This window comes from Myotis yumanensis, unplaced genomic scaffold (assembly GCF_028538775.1).
Source record: "Myotis yumanensis isolate MYYU_CA2020_CCGP unplaced genomic scaffold, mMyoYum1.0.hap1 SCAF_23, whole genome shotgun sequence".
NCBI lineage: Eukaryota > Metazoa > Chordata > Mammalia > Chiroptera > Vespertilionidae > Myotis > Myotis yumanensis.
In genome coordinates, this window is record NW_027223774.1 from 5,531,166 (window position 1) to 5,546,934 (window position 15,769).

The 15,769-nt window shown below is 40.9% G+C and overlaps 1 long non-coding RNA gene across 1 annotated transcript; it reads right to left on the minus strand.

The window, feature by feature from the left end:
* Positions 1 to 561: 561 nt before the first annotated feature.
* Positions 562 to 15,567, minus strand: LOC138999667 (uncharacterized). The gene is made up of 5 exons (XR_011469420.1): positions 15,439 to 15,567; positions 8,563 to 8,932; positions 4,620 to 4,721; positions 1,863 to 1,952; positions 562 to 1,476 (listed from the first exon to the last, which is right to left on the minus strand). It is a non-coding gene; the product is annotated as an uncharacterized lncRNA (long non-coding RNA).
* Positions 15,568 to 15,769: the final 202 nt, after the last annotated feature.

Below are 15,769 nucleotides of genomic sequence, written 5' to 3' on the forward strand. Positions count from 1 at the left end.
TGAGAAGGGGGGAGGGGAAGGGCAGCCTGCTCTCTCAGCCCCTCCCTGTCTCCCCATCTGAAGGGAGAGGCAGCTTGAGTTAGGGAAGCAGGTGGATCGGGTGTCAGAGACAGACCCAGATATCCATTCATGGTTAGGCCCCTAATGAGATAAGATCCCATCCAACACTGTGGGGGAGATAGTGTTATTCAGATATTTTTCCAGGGATAGAAATGTTCTGTTTGTGGTCTTTGAAGTTTTTGTGTTCTGGGAGTGCATTTTGAAATGAATGTCTTTAATTTAGTAGTCCCTATAATCTAGATAATGGGCCATTGACAATAATGTACAACGTCTCCTGTTAGTATTCCTTATATTTGGGAAACAAAATAATTTAAAAATCAACAATATTTAAAACAGTTATAAGAATAATAACTATTATCAGTTTATTTATTCTCATCAAAATTTTTTAATTTTTTTGGAAATTTAAAATGCATTTCTAAATAACTCATGAGGGAAATTATAACATACTTGTTACTAAATGACTATAAAAATATATACAAATTTGTGAGAGTACCTAAAGTTTTATTATTTAAAACAAATGTAAAAATCCAGGAAACAATAAAATCAATAAAAACAAAATTGAGCTCCTTGAAAATGTAATGAAAACTAATCTCTGGTAAAACCCATCTAGGAGAAGACACAAAAAGACCACAGAAATGATACTCAGAATAAACAGGGCTGTAATTGTAGATATGATCAATTTTTTTTTCTGTTTCTAGTTTATTTTTTTCATTGGATTCCACATATAAGTGTAATCATATGGTATTTGTCTTTCTCTGACTGGCTTATTTCACTTAGTATAATGCTCTCCAGGTCCATTTTCGAATATTGTCATGAATATAGATATTCCCTAGAGCAGGGGTCCTCAAACTACGGCCCACGGGCCACATGCAAATACAAATATTGTATTTGTTCCCGTTTTGTTTTTTTACTTCAAAATAAGATATGTGCAGTGTGCATAGGAATTTGTTCATAGTTTTTTTTTAAACCTATAGTCCGGCCCTCCAACGGTCTGAGGGACAGTGAACTGGCCCCCTGTTTAAAAAGTTTGAGGACCCCTACCCTAGAGTTTTATGAAACTTTATTTACTATACAGTAAGTAATATAGAGTAAATTAGACCAGAGGATTATGTTTAACCTATATAAGTATTTAGTCACTTTAGGCCAATAAATATCAACCCTCAGTACTGCCAGCCAAAGCCAGAAAACACACCACATATAACTATCAGACAAATACATAAAGACCAAGCCATTCTACAAAGACAGTGAAAGACTTCTACGCTGAAAATGACACAACAATGCTGCAGAAAGCAGATACAAATAATTTGAGACATTCCTTAATATCCCCTGTTCTACAGAATAAATAGATTACCTGTCAAAATTCCAAGGCAATTTTGTCTGTGGGCAGCCAAGAGATGTGGGACAGCCAAAATATTCCTAATATAGAAAAGTGGGAAGATTCACTTTTTCACCCTAAAAACATTTTACAAAGCAAGAGTAACCAAGTGGTTGGGATCTTGGATTAACACATATACATACACCAATGGAACGGAGGAGAATGCCAGCAGTTAATTTGCCCCCACCTTCCCCTGGGCCATGCAGGCAGATGTTGGTAGTGAGGCTGAAGCAAGTCTGTAGGAAGGAACTGGGATCTCAGGGAGGGGTTGGAGGCGGGGAGGGGCTTGAACCCAGGAACATGACTGCAATTGGAATTCATGTAAGTACTTTAATTAAACAAAGAGTTGCAATGGTCTGTGTGAGGATGAAGAACTAGAAGGTGAAACAAAACTCTCCCTGGATAAGATAGGCACTTTCATACTCACACCAGCAGCCTTTCCTGCTCCCTTCCTCATTCCCCAGGGAGGCCAAGACTCAAGATGGCTGAGTTCCAGAGCCTTTCGTAGGAACACGACCTGGGATATGAGACTTGGATGAGTAAGATGTGTGATCATTTAGGACAATAGCATTGCTGAAAAATAAATCTTTTAAAGAAAATTGAGGTAAACTGGATTACTAAATCAAATGTTGTGTCCGACACTTGAATTAAATTACCTTAAATACTGTTTTTTCACTACACACCTTTTATTATTTCAGGCAGCATTTGAATGTAACACCTATTACAAAATTAAATAGACACATCAGAAATAAACATTGCCAACTTAGTTCAAAAAAAGATATTGAACTATCCTTTTTTGATAATATCTACACTAATAAAAGACGAAGATGCTAATTGACCGTACCTTCACTACGCTCATCAGCCAATCAGATGAGTATGCAAATTAACCCAAGAAAGATGGTCGTTCAATTTGCATACTGCAGGCAGGGTGGGACAGTGCAATCCGCCGCCCGCCCTGCTGCCATCCGGGCCTGCCGTCTGCAACCCAGGGAGGCGGGGCAGTCACCACGGGATCAGGCCTGCCATCTGCCACCCGGGGAGTGGGCCTAAGCCAGCAGGTGGTTATTTCCCAAGGGGTCCCAGACTGTGAGAGGGCACAGGTCGGGCTGAGGGACCCCCCTCCCCGTGCCAGTGCACAAATTTTTGTGCACTGGGCCCCTAGTTATCTATATAAAAATCCAAGAATATGTCCAGACAGGTTATTCTATCTCCTTTTATGAGGACCCCACTTCTATCAGATTAGGACCCCACTCTTGTGACCTCATATAACCTTAATGACCTCCCTAAGCCCCCTATCTCCGAATACAGACATATTGGGGGTTAGGCCTTCAAAAAATTGATTTTGAGGGGACACAATTCAGTCCGTAACAGTCTGCATCTCAAGTTCATTATTTGTTATGTAAAACCACCCAAAACTGATTCTCTTAATGCAACAATATTCAATATTTCTTAAGAGTCTACGGCAAGGGTCCTCAAACTACGGCCCGCAGGCCACATGCAAATACAAATATTGTATTTGTTCCCGTTTTGTTTTTTTACTTCAAAATAAGATATGTGTAGTGTGCAGAGGAATTTGCTCATAGTTTTTTTTTAAACTATAGTCCGGCCCTCCAACGGTCTGAGGGACAGTGAACTGGCCCCCTGTTTAAAAAGTTTGAGGACCCCTGGTCTACGGGTTGCCTAGGTGGTTTTTCTGTTTCATGTGTATTGGAAAAAGTTTTGTGAACTTTTTCACTAGATCAAAACATGATTTCCCCAAACAAAACAAAACAAAAAAACACATGATTTCCCGTGCTTCTAGACTTCAATCCTAGTTTCCTCGCTTGCAGTGTCTACTAACAGCCTCCTTCCAGCATCTATCCACTAGCCAGTCTCAAAGCCATGTCACACGCATTAGGTTTTTATTACTGAGCACCTCAATCTCAGGAACTCTTTTCTCTTACAACTAGTCTTTGTTGTGGAATAAAAAGCCCAAAGTTTAGTGGCTGAAATCAACCAATATTCATCATAGCACATAACTCCGGGGTGGCTGAGCCCTTCAGCACTGCTTTCACTTAGGCTCATACACACAGGTGCCTTCTCCTGGCAGGGCAGCTGTCTGGGGCCCCAGGGAGCTGGAAAATACCTTGTTTTGAAAATATTTTTAAAGTTTTTTTTTTAAAAATTGAATTTACAGAGGAAGGCAGAGATGGAGAGAAACATCCATGTGCAAGACAAACATCCATTGGTTGCTTCCCGAAATCGCCCTGAGCAGCTCTGGAATCACACCCCCAACCCGACATTTGCAAGTCCAGGAATCAAACCTGCAACCTTTTGGTGGAGGGCACTACAGGCAAACAAATGAGCCAAATGAACAGGGTTAGAAAGACCTTTGAGATAAACTTCCTTACATGGTGACATATTTGTCAGTCATATCTCATATAAGGTAACTTCAAATTTATTATATGTCCCTTCAAAGAGAATCTCCAGCTCAGCAGGTGTGGCTCAGTGGGTTAGAGTGTCATCCCTCCCACCAGAAGGTCACAGATTTGATTCCCAGTCAGGTCTGGTACCTGGGTGAAAGGTTTGCTCTCCACCCTGCCCTGTGTGCCAGAGGGAGGCAATTAATTGATGTGTCTCTCTTATATCAATGCTTCTCTCTCTACCTCTCTACCCACTGTCTCTCCCACTCTCTCTAAGATAAATGGAAATAATAAATATCCTTGGATAAGGATTTTAAAGAGAAACTACATTTACTTTTTAGAATATTGTATTGATTTTATAGAGGAAAGGAGAGAGAAAAAACATCAATGATGAGAGAGGATCAATGTTCCACTGATTCCTATTGGTGATTGAAGGGGAAACCCCGGCATGTGTCCTGACAAGGAATCTAACCCGACCTCCTGGTTTATAGGTCAATGCTCATCCACTAAGTAACACAGGCTGGGCCAGAAAGTTAACTTCCTACAATTATAACCTATTTTATTGCCTCCTCCCTCCTGAATCCCCTATTTTTGCTTTCTTTTCTATTTCTCAGTGATCTGTCACGTATGCATAACAAACCTGCCAAATATATACACTGAAGAAGACATTGGGACATATTTTTAGCTCAAGAATCATTAATTCTGGTGTCACTAAGTGGGTACATCATTGGCTCATGGACTGAGAGTCCTGGCTTTGATTCTGATAAAGGGGACGTACCTACCTTGCAGGCTGGACTCTTGGCCCGTGCAGGAGGCTCCCAATCGATGTGTCTCTCACACTGATGTTTCTCCCTCTGGGTCTGTGCCCCTTCCTTTCACTCTTTCTAAAATTCAATTGAAAAATAGCCTCAGGCGAGGATTCACAACAACAAAAAGATTCATTAATGTTGTCCTGGCCAAGGAGTAACTTTGCCGGCTGGAGTGCCATCCCAATGTGCCAGGATTGCGAGATCGAGCCCATAATGGGGCACAATCAGGAGTCAAAAATAAACAAGAAAGGAATCATTTTGAATGGTGGTATATTCTCTATACTGTAAGCCCATAAAAGAGTACAACCATTGATCAAATATCCAATAGTGAAATCTCCCTCTATAATCACAATAATTTTTGCCACAATATGTTAGTGAACATCTAATATGAAGTATGTTTCATTGAAAAAGATTTCACCTATAGACAAACAGCAGGGAATTCTCTGTGTAGTGGGTAGATCTGAGTGGGAGTAAGCTGAGTTCTAGGAGCTTCGGGTTTTTTTGTTTTTTTGTTTGTTTTTTGTCCAATAGCAATAGATCTCCCAAACTTTCAATCTATGTCAGCATAAGCATTTATTTAAAATAATAAAACCTGCCTAAATGAAAGAGAATCATAGGCCAATATCCCTCATGAACAAAGATGCCAAAATACTCAACAAAATTCTAGCAAATCGGATCCAGCAATACATCAGAAAGATCATACACCATGACCAAGTAGGATTCATCCCAGGGATGCAAGGATGGTACAATATCCGCAAATCAATACACGTGATTCATCACATAAACAAACTGAGAGATAAAAACCACATAGTCATATCAATTGATGCAGAAAAAACTTTCAACAAAATTCAACACCCTTTCTTGATAAAAACTCTCAGCAAGGTAGGAATAGAAGGATCATACCTCAACATAATAAAAGCCATATATGACAAACCCACAGCCAACATCATAATCAATGGGCAAAAACTAAAACCATTTCCCCTGAGAACAGGAATAAGACAAGGATGCCCGCTCTCACCACTTCTGTTCAACATAGTACTGGAAATATTAGCCATTGCAATTAGACAAGAAGAAGAAATAAAAGGCATCCAAATAGAAAAAGAAGAAGTAAAACTGTCCTTATTTGCAGATGACATGATACTGTACATAGAAAACCCTAAAGACTCCATCAAAAAATTATTAGACTTAATAAATGAATTTGGCAATGTAGCAGGATACAAAATTAATGCCAAGAAATCTAAGGCATTTCTTTACACCAATAGTGAACTTACAGAAAGGGAGACTAAAAAAGCAATCCCATTTACCATCACACCAAAAATATTAAGATACCTAGGAATAAACTTAACTAAGGAGGTAAAAGACTTATATGCGAAAAACTACAGGACACTGAAAAAAGAGAAAGAGGAAGACATAAACAGATGGAAGAACATACCATGTTCATGGATTGGTAGAATCAACATCATCAAAATGTCCATACTACCCAAAGCAATCTATAGATTCAATGCAATCCTCATTAAATTACCAACAGCATATTTCATAGATCTAGAACGAACGTTCCAAAAATTCATCTGGAATAAAAAAAAAGGCGTGGAATAGCTGCAGCAATCTTGAGAAAGAAGAACAAAGTAGGTTGGATCTCAATACCAGATATCAAACTGTATTACAAAGCCACTGTTATTAAAACAGCTTGGTACTGGCACAAGAACAGACATATAGATCAATGGAATAGAATAGAGACCCCAGAAATTGACCCAAACCACTATGCCCAATTAATATTCGACAAAGGAGCAAGAGCATACAATAGAGTCAAGACAGTCTCTTCAATAAATGGTGTTGGGAAAATTGGACAGATACATGCAAAAAGATGAAACTAGACCACCAACTCACACCATACACAAAAATAAACTCAAAATGGATAAAGGACTTAAAAGTAAGAAGGGAAAACCATAAAAATAAAAGAGGAATCCACAGGCAGCGAAATCGCAAACATATGCCGAAGGAATTTCTTCTCTGATAATGCTCCTAGAGCAATAGAAACTAAAGAGAAAATAAACAAATGGGACTACATCAAAATAAAAAGCTTTTGTACAGCAAAGGAAACCATCAACAAAACAACAAGAAGACCGACTACATGGGAGAACATATTTGCCAATGATATCACCGATAAGGGTTTAATCTCCAACATTTACGGGGTACTCATGAAACTTAGCAATAGTAAGGTAAACAATCCAATAAAAAAAAAATGGGCAACAGACCTAGATAGACACTTCTCTAAAGAGGACATACAGAAGGCTGAAAGACATATGAAAACATGCTCAAAGTCACTAATCATCCGAGAGTGCAAATCAAAACAACAATGCGGTATCACCTCACACCTGTCAGAATGGCTATCATCAACAAATCAACAAACAACAAGCGTTGGAGAGGATGTGGAGAAAAAGGAACACTCGTGCACTGCTGGTGGGAATGCAGACTGGTACAGCTACTATGGAAGACAGTATGGAGTTTCCTCAAAGAACTAAAAATGGAACTCCCATTTGACCCTGTGATCCCACTTCTAGGAATATATCCCAAGAAACCAGAAACACCAATCAGAAAGTATATATGCACCTCTATGTTCGCAGCAGCACAATTTACCATAGCTAAGATTTGGAAACAGCCTAAGTGCCCATCAGCAGATGAGTGGATTAAAAAACTGTGGTACATCTACACAATGGAATACTATGCTGCTGTAAAAAAGAAGGAACTCTTGCCTTTTGCAACAGCATGGATGAAACTGGAGAGCATTATGCTAAGTGAAATAAGCCAGTCAGAGAAAGATAAATACCACATGATCTCACTCATTTGTGGATTATAGAGAACAACATAGTCTGATGAACAGGGACAGATCCAAAGACAGAGAAACAGCGATCAGACTATCAATCCCCAGAAGGAAAGTAGGGGAGGAGGGGGTAAGGGGAAGAGATCTACCGAAGGACTTGTATGCACGCATATAAGCCAAACCAATGGACATGGACAACAGGGGGATGAGAGCATGAGTGTGGGGAGGGAGGTTGGGTGTTAATGGGGGGGATGAGGACACATTTGTAAAACCTTAACTAATAAAGAATTTAAAACAAACAAACAAAAAACCTGCCTAGATTGCACGGCTCAGTGGTTGAGCATAGAACTATGAACCAGGTCAGGGTTCCATTCCTGGTCAGGGCACATGCCCTGGTTGAGGGCTCCATCCCCAGTGTGAGGTATGCAGGAGGCAGGGGTCCATGATTCCCTCTCACCATTGATGTTTCTATCTCTCTCTCCCTCTCCCTTCCTCTCTGCATTTAATAAAAATTATATTTAAAAATTTAAAAATATATAAAAATAAAATAATAAAACCTTAACATAGTAAAATAAAAATTCTTTAAATTTTTCAAAACTCATATTATTTCTGAGAAAAACCAAGAGGCCTGTGTGGACCATGACCATGCTTAGCGTGGTTCAGGGTTCAGGATCTGGAGAAGGGCCTCGCGCAAATGACAGAGACAAGAAATAATAATTCAGTCTTGCCAATTAATTTCTTCCTTGGTGGGGTGCCATTCATAAGACTTTTTACATAATGGCTTAGTGGCGGGTGTCTTAGTAAAGTTACATTTTCTCCAGCTCTCCCCAGAGCAAGTAGCGATAGTAAATGTATTTGGGCTTTTGTCTCCCGCTTCTTTGGAGTCCATACTAGCCAGAAGCCTCTCTTTTAATTTACACACAAAGGAGCAGTGGTTTGATCCTGTGTTATACAAAAGGGAAGCTGGGTGGCGACACCCTTATAATTATACTTTGTCCATACACTTCTTTCCCCCACCCCTCCTGGGTGACCAAGGCGTTTGGTATTATTGGTGGCTACATTAGGCGGGGGATCAGTCCACATAAGGGGTCTTACCCATGGTGGGTCAGGAACATGAGTCCAAAATACTTCCCCATTTGCTCCTGGAAGTATTACTGCACAGCTGATTACTGCTAGCATGGCAAGAAAGACGTTCTCAGGGTTCTGGTCTCCTCACAAATTTGCTCAGCTTTCAGGCGATCTCAGGGCTGTTCGCCATCAGCTTCGTCCTCAGCTTCATCCTCCTCCCACTCCTTATCTTCAGTGGGTTGCTTGGGGCTGCTGCTGGCTGCGACTGGGATAGTCGATTGTCTGTAAGGTGTGGCTCCAGGTGCAAGGTCCTCATTAACCTGGTCAGTTCCTCCCTCGGATCCATGTTGAAGTTTAATATTTCTTGCGGGAATCCACACGGGCTTGGAGAAATTTTCTGGAAATATATACAAGCATACCCTCAACAAAATGTTAAAAGGGGGTTGGGGCCCTTCCATAAACCAGACTCAGGATCTTTCCATTTATCCCAGCGGTTCTCAACCTGTGGGTTGTGACCCCTTTGGTGTCGAACGACCCTTTCACAGGGGTCGCCTAAGACCATCCTGCATATCAGATATTTACATTACGATTCATAACAGTAGCAACATCACAGTTATGAAGTAGCAACGAAAATAATTTTATGGTTGGGTCACAACATGAGAAACTGTATTTAAAGAGCCAGATGGTTGAGAACTGCTGATTTATCCAGACCATTTTCCTTTGGCTTATTCTGACACCAGTGTATTTCCATGGGTGTCTTCCCATCGGCATCACAAGTGATAAAATTTAAAGTGATTAAGGCGTGGTGTAGACTACTTAAAGGCTATTTCTCCATAATCTCCCTTTTCTGTTTTTCAATTTGGGATTTTAGCCTTTGGTGTTGGTGCGCTATAATTGCCTGTGCCTGTGAATTATATCGTATTCCTGTAATGTGCTGTATTTTCCACTTTTTACAAAATGCTGGCAATGACAGCTTGTGTACGTGGGTCCATTGTCAGTTTTAATAATTTTTGGAATTCCCATTATGGCAAAAGCAGCTAGGCAATTAGTAACGTGATTTGCTGTTTCCCCTGTAGATGCAGTAGCCCATAGGACTTTTGAAAAGGTGTCTACAGAGACATGCTGTTATGGGTTGGCTCAACGAGATAGACCACCGACTCAGAATTTAAATTTAAACGCCTTTTATTAAGCTGGCCAGCTGACCACAGCACCTATCTCCCCCTCTGGGAGATTAGGAGCATGTGGCCCCGACCAAGTGTGCAGCAAGATCTTTTATTGCCAACTACACAGTGTTAGAAAAAAAAGAAAAAACCAACTACAAAGTGGTTCATTAGCCGTTCCTGGTACTGTCAGGGTAAAAGGTTTACATAAAATTTACGAGCAGGGTCATACCTGGCTGAGTTCAATCATAACACATTGCTTTTCTAGCGAGATAATTAGCAATTTTTCTCTCCCATGGTCCCTGCCCTTGACACAATCAGTAACTTTTTCCAGGCCGCAGTCCCTCCCCGCAACACATTCAGTAAGTTTCTCATGTTTCATTTCCTTCCCCAGCACAATGCAATGCTCCAAGGCATCCAAAGGGAGTATAGTGTGTCATATCCATTTGCCAGTTATGGTCCCTTATTAATCCTCTAAGGTTAATTCCTGTGTTAGGCCCTTGAGGCAGATGTAACATGCAAGTGCAACATTCCTTAATAATCTGTTTTGCCTGCTTCAAGTGATTGGGAATTGTTTGGACAACGTTTTGGCAGGCTGATGTAAAAGCTGATGAGATTCTGAGGCCTGTTTTAATAAAGCAACCAATTGATGAGCACGTGAATTTCCTTTTGTGAGTGGGCCAGGTAATATACTGTGATCCCTGATGTGAGTGATATAAAAAGGATATTGTCTCTGTTGTACAATCTGAACTTGTTTAAATAGTAAAAATAAACTTTGGTCACTGAGCCATTTTAACTGAGCAGTTTCAATTCTATTCACTAGGCCCACAGTGTAAGAAGAGTCAGAGATAATATTAAGAGGCTCTTGGAAATCCTGCAATGCAGCCTCAATAGCTTCTAATTCAATTCTTTGTTCAGAAGTATGACTGGTCAGTATGATTCGGTCTGAATTCATTGCATGATAGGCGGCTTTCCCATTAGATGATCCATCAGTAAAAACAGTTAATGCTCCAGGAATAGGTTCCTGCCTAGTATTTTTGGGTATAATAATGGGGGTATAATATAGAAATTGTAGTAATCTGTCTTTTAATAGGTGACAACTAAGTTCCCCTGAATATCCACTTAGTCCAATTCGCCAATTTAAATCAGTTTGAAATAACATTTCTAATTGTTTCCCAGTGAGGGGAAGATAGATGCACTGGGGCTCTTCTGTAAGCTGCCTGCAGTGATTTCTAAGCTGAGGTATCAACTGAGCCATCAGTTCTACATATGTAACTGCAGTTTTAGAGGACAGATGCCCTAGGTGGAACCATTCAATAATAGCAGGGGAGCCGAAACCGGTTTGGCTCAGTGGATAGAGCGTTGGCCTGCGGACTGAAAGGTCCCAGGTTCGATTCCGGTCAAGGGCGTGTACCTTGGTTGCAAGCACATCCCCAGTGGGAGGTGTGCAGGAGGCAGCTGATCGGTGTTTCTCTCTCATTGATGTTTCTAGCTCTCTATCTCTCTCCCTTCCTCTCTGTAAAAAATTAATAAAATATATATATATAAAAATAATAGCAGGAGAGTTTTTATTTTGGAAGATGACTCAGTGGGACTATTTGCAGTAGGGTTAATCTGTCCCAATAAAGGCAATTCAGGCTGTACCCATGCTACTTGGGTTGAGGAGATTGTGTGTTCAATTCTTAGCAACTCTTTCCTAGCTTCATCTGTTAATATTCGGTGTGAGGAAAGATTAGAGTCACCCCTAAGTATATTAAATAAATTTGTCATTTCTCCCATTGAGATTTTCAGATAAGGTCTTAACCAGTTAATGTCCCCTAATAATTTCTGAAAGTTATTTATTTATTTATTTTTAAAATATATTTTATTGATTTTTTACAGAGAGGAAGGGAGGGAGATAGAGAGTTAGAAACATCGATGAGAGAGAAACATCGATCAGCTGCCTCCTGCACATCTCCTACTGGGGATGTGCCCGCAACCCAGGTACATGCCCTTGACCAGAATCGAACCTGGGACCCTTCAGTCCACAGGCCGACGCTCTATCCACTGAGCCAAACCGGTTTCGGCAAGTTATTTAAAGTTTTGAGGCAACCTTTTCGTATTTCCAACTTTTGAGGCCTAATACATTGGTTTTCAATTACGGTTCCCAGATATTTGAAAGGCATCTCTTTCTGTACCTTTTCTGGAGCAATTTTAAAGCCCCATTTAGGGAGTTTCTTTTCTAATTAGGAAAACATTGCCAAAGTCTGCTCTTCCCGTAGACTTGCTAAGAGCAAGTTATCCATGTAATGAATAATGTAACATCGGGAATACTTGTCCCTTAAAGGCTGAATAGCTTGAGCTAAATATTTTTGACACAAGGTGGAGCTATTGGCCATTCCTTGAGGCAAAACTTTCCATTGATATCTTTTCATGGGTTCTATATTATTAATAGATGGCACTAAAAATGCAAATCTTTGTTTATCTTGATGTGCCAAGGGAATGGTGAAAAAACAATCCTTAAGATCTACTACTATAGCCGAAACCGGTTTGGCTCAGTGGATAGAGCGTCGGCCTGCGGACTGAGGGGTCCCGGGTTCGATTCTGGTCAAGGGCATGTGCCTGGGTTACGGGCACATCTCCAGTGGGAGATGTGCAGGAGGCAGCTGATCGATGTTTCTCCCTCATCGATGTTTCTAACTCTCTATCTCTCTCCCTTCCTCTCTGTAAAAAATCAATAAAATATATTAAAAAAAAAAAAAAAAAGATCTACTACTATAAGAGACCAATCTAGCGGGATTTGCAAAGGCGCTGGAAGTCCAGGCTGTAAAGTTCCCATGGTATGCATAATAGTGTTAACTGCTCTAAGATCATGTAATACTTGCCATTTTCCTGCCACCTTCTTAGGTATATTATAGTCGTATTCCAAGGGCTATTGGAAGGCTCTATGTGACCAGCTTCTATTTGTTCCTGTATTAATTCATGAATATTATCTAATTTCTTCTTGGTTAATGGCCACTTATCCACCCATATAGGTCTCATTTTCCCATTGTATAGGGTCAGCATGAGGGTAAGGAGACTGAGCAGTGACCACTCCCTAAAAAGGTTGATATCCTAATCCTCGTCTTCCTGGGTTTCCTTTGGCTTGGATGGGCTCTTTAATTCCCTGATTATTTTTTCCTAAGCCTTGACCAGTGTAATATCCCATCTGAGTTATTAATTGCTGTCCTTTGTTGGAAATAATAATACAAGCTTGTAAACCTTCTAAAACATCCTAGCCCCATAAGTTGCCTGCAATTCCAGAGACGATTGAGAATTGTTTGGGCTGAAACCATCCTGTCTATCCTTCCTCATCCTGCCACCTTAACACTGCAGCACTATGTTGTGTGTTATCAGGAACTCCCACCCCCCTAATTCAGCCCACAGCTTCTACCAATGACCAACTTGGAGGCCAGAATTCGTTGCTGATAACACTGACATATGCTCCAGTGTCTATTAAACCTTTAAACAGTTTTCCCTCTATTCTTAAATTAATCATAGGACGGGTTTTGCTAATTTCATGTATCCAATAGATGTCTGAGCTCCCAAATCCTTACGTTCCTCTTTTCCTATTTATAGTTTTGCCTTGCTGAACATAAGGTAGAAGTGGTATCTGAACAATTCTTTGTCCTGGAGTAATTTTCACAATATGATTGCATTATAATATCACCCTAATTTCTCCCTCATAGTCTGAACCTATGACTCCAGGCAGAACAGTTAGTCCTTTTAGAGCAGCGGTTCTCAACCTGTGGGTCGTGACCCCTTTGGGGGTCGAACGACCCTTTCACAGGGGTTGCCTAAGACCATCGGAAAACACATATATAATTACATATTGTTTTTGTGATGAATCACTATGCTTTAATTATGTTCAATTTGTAACAATGAAATTGGGGGTCACCACAACATGAGGAACTGGATTAAAGGGTCGCGGCATTAGGAAGGTTGAGAACCACTGTTTTCAAGTGTTTCCACTCCTCCCTAAAATTAATCCTAACATTCCCGGTAGCACAGGTCCCCAGAATCCTGTAGGAACAGCATGCTGAGCCATATCGGAGGTCAAAGTGACCGCTACAGTACTGTTAAGATCTAGGCCTGCGCTCCTTGGAGTTGCTCGGATGAGGGAGTTCACCGGGGGCCTTGCAGTGCAAATTCCCCTATTGATGATGGGGCTGGGGGCCGCCCCTCTGGCCGTTTCCCTGCGGTTGGCCATTCCCTATGTCTTCATCTAACGGCTGCCCATTTTTATGAATTTCAACCTACAGTGACCAGCCCAATGGTGGCCCTTCTGACATCTAGGACACAGAGAGGTTGAATCTGCATTGATTGAATCGGGAGGCGGAATGCTCATGCCTTTCCCTAGAGCACCCCCTTGTGTCCTTATGGGTTGCCTACATTCCTTTTTAAAATGTCCTGTTCTTCCACAATTATAACAACTTTTATTCCCCACTGTTTACAGCGGCAGTGAGTAAATTTGCTTGAAAAGTGCCTGACCCCACATTCTGACACGCTCGAATCATTTCTGTCGTGGTACTATTTTTTCTCAGAGGCGTCAGGCATTTCTTACAATCAGCATTGGCATTTTCATAAGCTAATTGATGAATTAAAACGTCTCCTGCGGTCTCATGTTGAACCTGTCGTCTCACTGCTCGAGCGAGATGAGCCACAAATCGGAAAGTGATTCCTAAAGGCCCCTGCATACATTTACTAAAAGCTCCCTCAGGATCCCCTTTTGCTGGTAAAGCCCACCAAGCTTTCCTTCCACAAAGTCTAATTTGCTCATATGCCCGTTAAACGTAATTTAGCAGATTTTGCACATCATTATATCGTCCCAGTCCTGCCAGGATTTCATAAGTTATTTGAGCATTCAGCCTGCGGTTTGCGTGGGCTTGCTCCTGACATTTCTCCAAAACTTCTCCCTTCCATAGTGAATAATCTCCTCCATCCAGAGTTGCATGAGCCAGAGAATACCAATCATAAGGAGCTAAGAATGCTTCAGAAATATCATTCATAATTTCTCCTGTAAAAGGAGCTATCGGACCATTATGAACTATGCTTTCATGCAAGGCCTTTATCATTTTATTATTTATTCATTTATTTATTTATTTAGAAGCCTTTATCATTTTAAAGTCAAATTTTTCGTGGTGTCTTATTATATGATTCGGGAGCTGTGGGTCAGATGTCTGTATAATAGGAAAAGCAAGTCTTTCCTCCACCGACATCTCCTTCAATCCTTCTTGGATAGCTTTTTGCAAAGGTGATGCTATTAACGGCAACTTAAACATTTCAGGATTACGACATGGAGGTGGAGGGGACCATGAGGCCATTCCTCCCATTTTTTCTTTCTGCTCCTCTTTAGGAGCGGAGGGTGCAAGGGGAGGTGGTTTATCCTCCTTAGCCTCTCTAAAAGGCTCTAGCAAATGCAATACCACGTTCCACAAGGAGAAACAATTTGGAGGCAAGCTTCTTCCCTGCTGCTGGGCTTTTTTCAAGTTTTGACCAACTCTTTCCCAACATTCAAGATCTAAAGCACCTTCCTCAGGAAACCAAGGGTTATGTTCTATAATAACATGCAAAAACTGTAAAAGAATACCTTCTGACATTTTAATTCCTTTATCCTTAAGCATGCAAACCAAAAGTCTACAATAAAGTTTCTCCCCTTTTGACGAATTCTGCCCCATTAGCCTGGCTAAAAAAAAAAAAAAAAAGACGTTTCCACCCAACTTACAGATCGCAACTTCTTCAGCTGGCTGTGGGCGTTGAACATGGCGAATTTCCCCACCTATCCGGTGAATTCTTTTGGACCTTGCCGGTGAAACTTCGTTTTTCCGCTCTAGGCGAAATCTTCTCCTCCAGATGTCCATCGTTCAAGGTGCGAAATGTGTGAACCACGTCCCATGTGGTTCACGGTTCGGAATCTGGAGAAGGGCCGCCTGCATATGACATAGGAGACAAGAAATAATAATTTAAAAATAATGGGGGCCAGGAGGAGAGTCCAATGCAAGGGGAAGGACTTAACGTACCCAGGCCTTTCCAACCTTTCATCCAATTTTGGATAC